General features: G+C 37.1%; 1 protein-coding gene and 1 pseudogene across 8 annotated transcripts in view; one reads left to right on the top strand and one right to left on the bottom strand.

The window, feature by feature from the left end:
- Positions 1–13410, top strand: part of LOC121395696 — a 457636-nt pseudogene that overhangs the window by 183607 nt on the left and 260619 nt on the right.
- Positions 1–13410, bottom strand: part of LOC121395699 — a 70186-nt gene that overhangs the window by 5298 nt on the left and 51478 nt on the right. For 5 of the 8 annotated variants that reach the window (XM_041569966.1, XM_041569970.1, XM_041569971.1 and 2 more), the window contains one exon: positions 4947–6625. The exons of 1 other annotated variant lie outside the window; for it this stretch is intronic. The gene's annotated coding sequence lies outside the window, so the exon portion shown is untranslated. Of the gene's footprint in view, positions 1–3619; positions 3682–4946; positions 6626–13410 lie in introns of those variants that run through there. 2 more of the 8 variants (XR_005962627.1, XM_041569969.1) reach the window with 2 other exon arrangements.

The following is a 13410-nucleotide window of genomic DNA, read 5'->3' as shown; positions in this document are numbered from 1 at the left end:
AATAAATTCGCCCATCACTAGTAATTGAAGGAAGAGACATCTGGATGGTTGTTTGTGAGACCCTGGATTTAAAGAGATACTCACACCAGTAATTAAACCTTTTTGTTCATATCAATCATAATATTGTCTTCGCATACTATAATTTTGTCATAAAAGTATTTACAGATGCTTTAACATTACCCATCTAATCCCCCATGTTTCTCTATGAGGGAGCTGCCATATTGGAGCTTCAGCAGTTTGTTACCATTAGAAACTGTAACTAACATGTTGGGAAAAGCCCGATCACCCGCACATCACTACTGTACTGCTAGAAATGTGAGCTCTTGCCTGCTAATGTTTGGGGCTGTGGGTAGGAGATCTTATTGTTGCTGGCTATGGTGGATTTACGTTACCAGGGGCAAGGTTAGGACTTTAGCAGTCATTTATTCACATATGTGAAGAGACCAGGGCAAGAAAAAAAATGGAAAGCTTTGCCAAAAGATTCAGACAGGACCTTCATTCTGAAGAGAAAGGGGATAATGAGAGATAGAATGGGTATTGAAGAAAAGGAAAAGTTAGAACAATATGTAAAAATAGAAAGAAATGCTGGAAAAATTGCTTGTGCATGGGTGTGACTATTCAGTGTTTCTAACCGTGTATAATATACTTGGGGTGCCAGTCGGTACCTGATTACTGTGTATCATGTATGGGGACTTACTGCAGTCATTTCTGGCATGTCTGGCATTATTGCTGATCATCTAGTTTCTATGGTGATTATTGGCATTTCTGGGGTTAATTACTTATCCATTTCTATAGTGACTACTAGCATTTGATTTTATTATTTTTAATTTGATTTAATTAGATTTGTTGCCCAAATATGTGTTCATACCAAATTGTACCCTGAAATTCAAACTCAGGTGTATTTAGGAAAACATTCTCCCCAAATTTCGCCTAAATGAGTCTGTGGCCTGAGCCCCCACCACTGATTTAGCCCCCTCAGTTTTTTGTACTATTTTATATATATTTTATATACCTTTAAACAGGCTCTGAAGCCATAGGACTACAGTGTTATGATGTAGTTACATAGTAAATATTGGTAAAGACGGAAGTACATTGAGTTGAATCCATCCAAAACATTAGCCAATGCTTTCTGTGGAGTAACACTGGGCGAATTTGCGGAATGAAGTTACCCTGCAAAAATCAAGTAGCTTTTGATCAGATTCATGTAGATTAATCAAACCCTCATAAGAATTGTGTGTGATAACAACAGTGTGAGCATCTTGGAGGGATTTTATTTTAGGTCTAATTCGGTGGACTGGGCATGTGCTCAAGCCTGATGGACTTTATGGTTTACGGTAAATCGAATGGTAATAATTCAAAGCATTTATTCTTGGATTTTTGGTCCAATTGCCTTGACAATTTTAATCTAAATTAACAAAGACCTACTTTATCATTTATTCTATACTTTTGACAATTATTACTTGTAGGGATGACCCAAGTTTACTTAGAGAAGACACATCCTTAAAAGGGTGGTTCACCTTTCTGTTAACTTTTAGTATGTTATAGAGTAGTCAATTCTAAGTAAATGTTCAACTATGTGTAGTCTTCATTTTTTCTATTTAATAGTTTTTTTAATGATTTGCCTTCTTCCTTTAACTCTTTCCAACTTTCAAATGGGGGTCACTGACCCCATCTAAAACCAAATGCTCTGTAAGGTTACAAATGTATTGTTACTGCTACTTTTTATTACTCATCTTTCTATTCAGGCCTCTCCTATTCATATTCCAGTCTCTTATTAAAATCAATCCATGGTTGCTAGGGGAGAGCAAATAGGAGAGCTGCTGAATAAAAAACTAAATAACTCAAAAACCAAAAATAATAAAAAATGAAAACCAACTGCAAATTGTCTCAGAATATCCCTCTCTACATCATACTAACAGTTAATTTAAAGGCGAACAAGTATGACAGTAACGGGAAGCTAACACTCATTTCTATAATTAAATGCATATTTATACATTTTTATTTAGATTTATTTTTTTCTTATTGTTCATAGTATTGTACTTCTAATGAAATAGCATACTTTTACTTCATTTAGGGGCAGATTTACTAAGGGTCGAATATCGAGGGTTAATTAACCCTCGATATTCGACCAGGAACTAAAATCGTTCGACTTCGAATATCGAAGTCGAACGATTTAGCGCAAATCCTGCGATCGAACGATTAAATCCTTTGAATCGAACGATTCGAAGGATTTTAATCCAACGATCGAACGAATATCCTTCGATCAAAAAAACGCAGCCAAGCCTATGGGGACCTTCCCCATTGGCTAACATTGAGTTCGGTAGCTTTTAGCTGCCGAACTAGGGGGTCGAAGTTTTTCTTAAAGAGACAGTACTTCGATTATCGAATGGTCGAATAGTAGAACGATTTTTAGTTCGAATCGTTCGATTCGAAGTCGAAGTAGTAGTCGAAGGTCGAACTAGCCCATTCGATGGTCGAAGTAGCCAAAAAAACACTTCGAAATTCGACGTTTTTTTAATTCGAATCCTTCACTCGAGCTTTGTAAATGTGCCCCACAATGTATGGGATCTGTTATCCGGAAACCTTTAATATAGAAAACTCCAAATTAAGGAAAGGCCTTCTCCCATAGATTCCTTGAATGTGAGTGTTAGTAATTTGAATTTGATTCTAGAGGAGATTAGCAGCCAATGAAGGGACATATATATGGGAGCAGCTGATGTTGAGCGGTGAGACAGAGTCTAGCAGCCGCATTTAGAACAGATTGGAGTTGTGAAAGGCGACTTGTTGGAATATCTGCAAGGAGTAGGTTGCAGTAATCAAGGTGGGAGATGATGAGAGACTGAATAAGTGTTTTGGTTGATTCTGAACTGAGATAGGGTCGTATTCGGGCAATGTTGCACAGTTGAATACAACAAGATTTTGAATGTTTGAATGTGTGGTGAAAAAGACAGATGTGAGTCTAGGATAACTCCTAGACAGTGTGCTTGTGTGGTGGAATGAAAGATGGTGTTGTTTACTGTGAGTGATGTCTGAGGGACAGGGGAAGATCTTGGAGGAAATATAATGAGTTCTGTTTTTGAGAGGTTCAGGTGGTGCTGTGACATCCAGGAGGAGACAGCAGGGAGACAGTCTGTGACTTGGGAAAGGACAGAATTAGAAAGATCAGGAGTAGACAAGTAGAGTTGGGTGTCATCAGCATAAAGGTGATATTGAAGTCCAAAAGACTGAATACGTTTTCCTAGCGAAGTTGTATAGAGCGAGAAAAGCAGGGGGCCTTGAATGTGACAAACAGTCACTGTGGTTTAGATGACAGAGTGGAGATTAAAGAAGAGAAGTTCTGTTCTTTAGCTATTGATAGAGCTCGATTGTAGCAGGAGAGCATGAATTTGAAGTGGATGAAGTCAGGATCAGGTTGTCGCTCAGCTGATCGACTACATCTTCTGAGATACAGAGTTACACTATTGTACCAGGGTTGGGGTTTAGCTGGTCGGCTGTGACGGGTGGTAGAATGTGCAAGGGAGTCAAGATACTATATGCGATTATTGTTAATATTTTGCAGGTGCAGCAAAATACTTGTAAATACCTGTGTGTGTACAGTATGCACTTTCTATAGGGAAATGTAATACTTACATAATGCTCTGCAGACTAGAAGTGTTTTTTGAAGCTTTCCACTCAAAACGACTGCAAGAACAAAGAGATGCTATATATCACAATTAAACATGATATTCTAGACACTCTGGAAAAATGCAACTGGGTAAAGAGTAATGCGACTTTAGCAGCAATTGTTAAACTTTTTTGGTTCCAGACCCTCCTTAGAGGTTTTGAGTGAATTATTTATTATACATGTTCTGGCACTTTAAACACATAGGCCATATGTTGTTTCTCAAAAGAAAAGGTCAGGCTGTTTACTCAATGCAGAGGGGACACTGTGTTGGCTAAAGTAAGCTATTCCTGTGTTGGATGGAGGACCGTGACAATCTCTAACTTCACTTTTTGATAAATATACCCATAGATGGGACCTCACTTTCTGCTAATGTCCTGATGATTCCCCTGTGCACCATAAGCTTCTCAGCAGCAGCCCAGAACCCACTGAGCATGTGCAGTGCCACTGGCACAATCCCTAACAAGATCCAAGATGGGGAGATGCTTTGAAGCCTGGGTCATTACTGCTATAGGGCTGCTCACCCTCTAACTGGTGCAGTCCGTTTAGCATTGTAAATATGAAATCATATCCATAATGTGTGAGTTTAGTTAAGCTTTATATTAATTTGTTCTATAAAATAAAACTTAGGGGCAGATTTATTAAGGGGTGAATAATAAATTCTAATGCAAATTAGAATTTTTTCATTTTTTTTGTGTCAAAATTCACACATTCGAATTTTAATCCCCCAATTCAAATGTAATTTTGAATATGAGATTTCTCACCCCCTCGACCATGGAAACAGTTACAATTGGAATATTTATATTCATCTCAGTTAATTTACAAGTCAATGTAGGTCCATTGAACCATTTGAATATGTTAATTGTTTTCCTGGCATTAGAGCATTTTTTTGGAGGGAAAACTCGATTCAAATTCAATTCGAATCTTCAGGTCGGGACTATTCGATCGAATATTAGACATATACATTTTTTCTTAAATAAACTGCCATTCGAGTTGTGAGTATAATTAAATTTATTAGAGTAAAACAAAATTCACATAAATTCAAAATTCGACCTTTGATAAATCTGCCCATAATAAGTCACATCTTGAATTCATTTCGTTTTTAGGGTTTCTATATATTTCCTTTACTATTATACACAAATGTTGTTCATAGATGTAAATTCAACTGGGGTAATTTAAAAAAAAACAAACAAACAAAATGTTTTGATAGTCCTTTGTTTTCATACAGTATGTCACAAACCGGCAGCCAAATGCACAAGAAAAGTAGAACGAGATATGAAAATTGTATTGTTTTACCATTTATTATCTTCTCAGTCTAGAAGGCACTTTAATAGACTTTAATAAGTACAATTGACTGCTATACAATTTGACTTCTATGACTACAAAAATAAAATATTTATACATGGAAAATAGTATGACATCTGATTCCTTATTTAAAACTGTTAGTAACTACAAATACTAATTTCGGTCATGGAACGCCTCGGTGACTTCTAATTGTAACGGTTGGCACCCTAAATCTAGAACCGATGCCAAGCACCCTGGTCTCGGCTCGTGCCTCTGCCTGTAGCAGCGAGGAGGGAGGAGCCCTCGGCTACTCAGATGCCGCCAGGTCTTAAAACAAGAGGTGCAAGGCGAGGGGTTCTAGACAAGCAGAGGGGCACAACCGGATAGCAAAGTCTTTGGGCCAAAGGTCACTGTACAAGGCGTGAGACGGAATCGTAGTCAGAACAAGCCGGGTCTGGGCAGGCAGAATACAAGAGTTGTCAGGCAGGCAAAAGTCAAACCATTTGATCAATCAGAAGGGATTAGCAAAAGAGGTAGTCGGTAATCAGGCAAGGGTCAGGATACTAGAGTTCAGGATAATCTATAATCAGGCAGGCGTCAAAGTACAGGATCAGATCATGATTCAGAACAGCACAAAGCTCAAACACCACAAGGTAACAAAACCTATAACGGGCAGTGTGTAAAAAGAAAATGTGCCTTTAAATACTTTTAAATTTCGCGCCATTGCACGCTGGCGTTATCACGCCAGTGCGCCTTTAAATTACAAGGAGGCGTGCCGCGTGCGCCCTAAGAACCGGCGCAGATTTACTGAAGAAAAAATATAAAAAAACATAAAGTTCTCTTCAATTTTAGATGCAAATTAATTCAGAAAAACATTTCTCACTATTTACCATGTGAAAACTTTATTGAAGTCTATGGGTAAAAAACTGGAACTAAATAAGGAGAAACATTTTTCTCCTCCAACTGAATCTCATCCATGAGTTTTCACGTGATAAACCATGAGATAACTTTTTCTCAATTAATTGCATCTGACCAAAAACTGTATTAAAATTTTTGGGGGAAAAATTGGAACTGAATTGGGAGAAACATTTTTTTTCTACACGAATTGAATCTGGCCTTTCATGTGATTTAAATTAAAATTAAATTGCAGCTCAAATTGAATGTCCGCCATGAATTTTCACGTGATAAACCTTTTTCTCAATGAATTGAATCTGAAAAACGTATCTCACTTTTTACCACGTAAAAACTCTACTGAAGTCTATCGGAAGAAAACTGGAACTGAAGTTTTTCCTCTCAAATTGAATCTTGGCCGTGCATTTTCCTGTGATAAACCATGATGAGATAACTTTTTCTCAATGAATTGAATCTGGCCAAAGACTGTATTAAAATCAATGGGGAAAAAATTGGAACTGAATTAGGAGAAACATTTTTTTTCTACACAAATTGAATTTCATTGAATTTCACGTGAAAGTTTTTCTCACTGAACTGAATCTGGGCCTTTGCATGCAGCCTTGTGTTTGCCCCTATTCATTTCTATAGTATTATTGTTGTTATAAAATATAAAAAGTGATAAAATTACACATGCATTCGCTCAATAATGTTCTGAATGAAAATCAACCACGTATACAGTATTTTTTTGTATGATCCTTGTATTCCATCAGGATAGAAGCAGCACATCTCCTAAAAATAAAACTAAGGCATTAGAACAAGTTTCAGCATTTAAGAGATAATATTTTTTAAATATTATTCTAGAGTCACATATTCCATAACCCTTTGAGGAAGATTTATCTTTTTCTCATATATAAGAGACCCTATAGTCCTAATTCCATCAGCAGCTCTTGATTCTTATGCTTATTATCAATGCATTTCACCAAGGTTTTTTTTATATATAAAAACATATCCATGAGACTTACAGTATTTAAGCTTTAATTTTGCTACATTTTTGTGCAATGTTAAAAATTACTTTTTCTAAAAAGGGTTTTAATAAGAATTTATCTCAATATGTCGAGCAGTACCACACAGTTGAATTGAAGAAGTCGCTCGGGGATAGGTGGTGAAACTCCCAGAGGCCATTTATTAAAGGTCGAAATTTCGAATTCATGTGAATTTTTTTTAATTCAAATATACTCGAAATTCAATTATATTATATTATATTTGAGGTTATATGAGTTTATTTAATAAAAAATAGAATATGTAAAACTTAAAAGAATATTATTGACCCGAAAACTGGAATAGAATTCAAATCAATCTGACTTAAATTTTGACAATGACTTATACATGAACTCGGCAGGTTTTATAGTCAAATTCGAATTATTCCCAGGGTAAATGTTTAATAAATCTTGAAATTCGAATTGAGTTTGGATTATTCCCAATTCGAATTAGTGAGTTTTGAACAAAAAAATTTATCAAAAGTTATAAATTCGTAATCGAACCTTGATAAATCTGCCCCATAAAGTTTAGTTACTTAACTCTACTAGATACTCTCTACTGGATCTACTGATCTCTAATGATCCAGAACATATACACATAGCAAATGTGTAAGTAATTGAACCCCTGGGTAATAGTGACCATAATGTTTTCTCATTTAGGTGGTTATTTATCAAAGGTTGAATTTTTAATCGAGTTTTCAGACAAAACCCTCAAAAAAAAACTTGAACATCATGAAGGCTATTAACATCTTCAAATGGTTCAAGGGGCCTCTGCCATTGACTTCTACAAGACCTCAACAGGTTTTAGATGGTGAATTTTTGTAATAAAGCTATTTCCAGGGTCGGGGTATAATAAATCTCAAAAAATGTCATGTTTTTTTTTCTAACTTGAAAAATTTGAGGTTTTTTTTTAAAAACAAAAAAATCTAGATTTTTTTAACCAGAAAATGTGAGTTTTGACAAAAAAATCCCCAACAACTTGAAAACTCGAGCTTTCATGGAAAACAAAAGTCAAACCTTAATAAATCTGCCCATTAATGTTTTGAGCATAAAACAAATATAGACTGGGGCAACAAAAACCCTGAATTTTAATAAGCAAATTTTGTCTCTATAAAGGCTGCCATGCAGAACATAGATTGGGGCATTATGTTTTCAATTAAAAACATAGAACAGAAATGGTTCACCGGATGATATTAAATGATATTAAATCATCACTGTTCTCAATTACCCTAATATGTAAATGTAGAATCTCTAAGAATCATCCTATGTGGCTTAATACAGAAGTAAAGAAGTTTATAGGAAAGAAGAGAAAGGCATTTACAAATGACCAGTCTGTGGGGACAGAAGCTGCATTTGAAGGAATAGTAACACCAAAAAATAAAAGTAATGGAAATATACAGTAATATACTGTTTGTTCTGTACTGGTAAACAGGTGTGTTTGCTTCAGAAACACAATTATAGTTTATATAAACAAGCTGCTGTGTAGCCATGGGGGCAGCCATTGAAAGCTGAAAAGGAGAAAACAGATAAAAAGCAGATAACAGATAAGCTCTGTAGTATACAATAGAATTGTGCAGAGCTTACCTGTTATCTACTGTGTATCCTGTGCTTGAATGGCTGCCCCCATGGCTACACAGCAGCTTGTTTATATAAACTATAGTAGTACTTATCTGTTATCTACTGTGTATCCTGTACTTGAATGGCTGCCCCCATGGCTACACAGCAGCTTATTTATATAAACTATAGTAGTACTTATCTGTTATCTACTGTGTATCCTGTGCTTGAATGGCTGCCCCCATGGCTACACAGCAGCTTTTTTACATAAACTATAGTAGTACTTATCTGTTATCTACTGTGTATCCTTTGCTTGAGTGGCTGCCCCCATGGCTACACAGCAGCTTGTTTATATAAACTATAGTAGTACTTATCTGTTATCTACTGTGTATCCTGTGCTTGAATGGCTGCCCCCATGGCTACACAGCAGCTTGTTTATATAAACTATAGTAGTACTTATCTGTTATCTACTGTGTATCCTGTGCTTGAATGGCTGCCCCCATGGCTACACAGCAGCTTGTTTATATAAACTGTAGTGGTGTTTCTGAAGCAAACACAACGTTTTAACAGTGCAGGGTATATTATGTTGTTATTCCTTTAAAGCACTTTCATTTTTTGGTGTTACTATTTCTTTAAAGGAGAACTAAAGCTTGAATAAATAAGTATGGTAGAAATGTTGTACATGATGTTTTGTGCTTCTGTACCAGCCCAAGGCAACCACAGCCCTTTAGCAGTAAAGATCTGTGTCTCCAAAGATGCCCCAGTAGCTCCCCATCTTCTTTTCTGCTGATTCACTGCACATGCTCTGTGCCGCTGTCACTTACTGAGCTTAGGGACCCACTCACAATATACAGTACACATAGAATAGAAATGTCACAATATAAGGCTGATTAGTAATTAATACACATAATTACTACATGGCAGCACAGAAACCAGTGCAATTAGCATCAGAATTTAATAATCAGCAAACCTGTAGCATCAGCTTATATTTCAGCCAGGGAAGCTCATTTTCTGCTGGATAATTAGTGACGAGCCCTAAGCTTAGCTTCTCAACAGCCAATCAGAGCCCACTGAGTATGTGAGTGTCACAGACACTTTCCAAGATGGTGACCCCCTGTGACAAGTTTGAAGTCCTGGATCATTGCTGCTATTGACAAGCTCAAACTTTAGCCTTGTGCAATAAGTTCTAAGTGCTCAGTGAATAGTGAATGAAGAGCAGGTGGGTCTGCATTGATAATAGAGAACATAAATAAAATACTGCAAGCAATGAACATTATGGTTCAACCAGTGCAGCGTGACTTATAGTTGGACCAATCCAAAAATGTGAGATTTATATCTGCAGTCAAATTGTTCTAAATATATTGACCGAGTATCTAGATGAGATATAATAAAGACAGAGTGTCATCTAAGAAAGGAGTAACTTCTTTCAGCCAAAAAAAGAAAAATCTATTTTTTTATGGCAGCCGTGAATATGGAAATGAGTTTAGAAAATGATTTGATTCTAGGAGCTGGCAGACCTTCCATTATAATGTCTTTAAAAATCAAAATTCAGTGAGTAAAAGAGGGAGATAATTTGATTTTAATATTTCATTTTTACCAGAGAAAGCCTGCTGAATTAGACCAAACCTTCTGGATTTTTCGGAAAGTCCATAAATAATTAAATAACTTCAAGGGGCACATTTACCTAGGGTCGAATATCGAGGGTTAATTAACCCTCGATATTCGACTGGCAAAGTAAAATCCTTCGACTTCGAATATCGAAGTTGAAGGATTTACCACATTTCCTACAATCGTACGATCGAAGGAAAAATCGTTTGAATAGAACAATTCGAAGGATTTTAATCCATCGATCGAACGATTTTCCTTTGACCTTCCCCACAGGCTAACATTGATGTTCGGTAGGTTTTAGGTGGCGAAGTGCTTGGTCGAAGTTTTTTTTAAAGAGACAGTACTTCGACTATCGAATGGTCAAATAGTCGAACGTTTTTTAGTTCGAATCGTTTGATTCGAAGTCGAAGGTCGAAGTAGCCAATTCGATGGTCGAAGTAGCCGAAAAAAACATTCGAAATTTGAAGTTTTTTTTTCTTCTATTCCTTCACTCGAGTGAAGTGAATGTGCCCTAAATGTACTGCAATAAATACGACCGTGAGCAATAACCCTTATAATTATTATATAATTCACCATAACCTAGATGTACCAGTTGTGGTAGAGTGCCCAAGGAAATGTGTAAACAGGTGAGTTTTGCATCTAATTTTTTCCTAATAGGAGATGAGAGTTGCAAGGGAGACGTTACTAAACATATCAAGGTTTCTCTGCTTAAATAATTTTGCTGTCTGGCCCTGGAATACGGTTGCAATTAGTGATGGGTGAATTTATTCACCAGGAGCGAATTTGCGGCAAATTTGCGTGATTTGCCACCGGCGAATAAATTCGCAAAACGGCAGTGAAAATTAGCTGGCGTCAAAAACGAGACATCGGCGCCGTTTTGTGAATTTTTCGGCTTAGCGAAACGGCGCAAATTCGCCCATCACGGGAAGGGGAGGTGACATCGGGGGAGGTGACATCGGGAGCAGGACTGATGACGTGGCGATCAGTGATTGGCTGATCACCATGTTTAAATTTTCAATGTTCTGTTCAGATTTCCTATAGTTTCAGCCAGACAGCCCAACTACCAGGCTGTCCAGGTGGCAACCCTACCCTGTGTTCTGGAAGGAACAGGCAATCCATTCCAGTGGTCCAGTTCTCATTTTGGAGATCACTTTCCACAGGAAGGCTGTGGAAAAGTATTGAATTGTAGTGAGAGCGTTAGGAAGGTGTCTCTGAGCAGGGCACATAGGTTACCTGTCTGTGAGGCTGAGGGTGCTGCTTGGCCAGGAGTAGAGGGAGATGTGACCAAGAGAGTCTAGGAGGAAAGTCAATATGAGACCGGCCTGAGGCTGCTGAGTTGGTATCCCAGGAGGGAAGTCCAGAATGTGGAAGTCACCCTACAGATGCAGCCACTTTGGTTTGTCTGTTTGACACAGAATAACTAAACACAGATATCCCATTTATCTCATTTAACACAGAAAACTGTGACACAACATCCCATCTAATTAAAGCATTCACCATTGTGAACAATGGTGCTTTGGTATGCTAATGAAAAGGTTAAATGCATTAAATGAGTTAAGATAACTTTAGATAACACAGTTTCTTCAATTAACTCTGAGTCATGACGCATTTAACTCACAAATCCAAGTGGCTTCATCTGTATATGGTGAGAAGCCCTAGAGTGGGGAAAAGTCTTGAGCGTGTGCTGTCGAAACACTAATGAACTGTGTTCCTGAGACTTTATATTGGGAAGAGTTTGCTGAATAAACCTGTGGTTTGACCTGAAGACGTGGTGTCCCTGTCTCTATGCTCCCAATCCTACGCTTACCTGCCTATCAGAGCTAATTTCCCCAAAATTACGTGTACAGGCAGCCAGCTCGACAGGTTAAAATGTTGGACTCTCCAGCTTTCAGAATGGAAGGTTTTATTGAAATGTTGGGTTGAATGTAGATGCTGAGAAGGGACTAGTTAATAAAATAGCAGTGTATTCTCTACATGACACTTGTTTTGTTGCTTCATAATTATCGTTAAATCACTGCTAATGAGAATCTCTTATGTGTAAAACATGACATCACCACTGATGTTCCCTATAACAACCAATCAGATCGTTGCTTTTGTTTTATAACATGTAGGATTGTGGGTGACTGTTGGAAATCGAATTTAACCGTGGCAGAATAGTGAGGATACAAATATAATTGTAAGGAGTTTTCACGGCATTTGAAATGGACAGAGTCATGTAACTTAAAAGCACCGGAGAACTAAAGCTTTTGGGGAGATTTCACATTTTAAAATCGTAATATGCTAATGAGGGTTTGGTTCAATTTGACCAACTGATTCCAAGGGGCCCATTCATTAAATTCGAGTGAAGGAATAGAAGAAAAAATACTTCGAATTTTGAAGTGTTTTTTTGGCTACTTCGACCATCGAATGGGCTACTTCGACTTCGAATCGAACGATTCGAACTAAAAATCTTTTGACTATTCGACAGTACTGTCTCTTTAAGAAAAAACTTCGACCCCCTAGTTCGCCACCTAAAAGCTACCGAAGTCAATGTTAGCCTATGGGGAAGGTCCCCATAGGCCTGGCTAACTTTTTTTGGTCGAAGGATAATCCTTAGATCGATGGATTAAAATCCTTAGAATCGTTCGATTGGAAGGATTTAATCGTTCGATCGAACGATTATTCCTTCGAACAAATTGCGCAAAATCCTTCTACTTCGATATTCGAAGTCGAAGGATTTTAATTCGCCAGTCGAATATCGAGGGTTAATTAACCCTCGATATTCGACCCTTAATACATCTGCCCCCTAGTATAATGCAAAACTTTTACAGTTTAATGATGGGCCTGACAGGGTAATTTCTACCTTTCTATAGCTGAAATGAGCCAACATTAAGGGGCAGATTTATCAAAGGTTGAGGTGAATTTTCGTATTCAAAAAACTTAAATTTCATGCTATTTTTTGTGTACTTCGCTTCGACTAGGGAATAGTCTAAATTCGATTAGAAAAATGTTAAAATTCGAATATCGAAATTTATCATATACTGTCTTCTTTAAAAATTTGACTTTGATCATTCGCCATCTAAAATCTGGCGAATTGCTGTTTTAGCCTATGGGGGACCTCCTAGAACCTATTTGTCAATTGGTGGACTTTCAAGAATCAAAGTTTTATTGGGAAAACCTTCGATTCGAATTTGGTCGAATACGATATTACTTTGATTCATACGATTCGAATTCGGCTGGACCTATTCAATTGAAAACTGACCTATTTGGCCAAAAAAAAAAACAACTTAATTTTGGTTGCTCTTTTTGAATTCAAATTTCGAAGTTTTTCAAATTCAAAATTCGACCCTTGATAAATATGCCCCTTAAATTCAAGTTTTTACCACAACTGAAACT

This window comes from Xenopus laevis, chromosome 7L, assembly GCF_017654675.1.
Source record: "Xenopus laevis strain J_2021 chromosome 7L, Xenopus_laevis_v10.1, whole genome shotgun sequence".
In the NCBI taxonomy this organism is placed as follows: domain Eukaryota; kingdom Metazoa; phylum Chordata; class Amphibia; order Anura; family Pipidae; genus Xenopus; species Xenopus laevis.
Note: the sequence above shows the minus strand (reverse complement) of the source record. Positions and strands in the feature narration are given on the sequence as shown.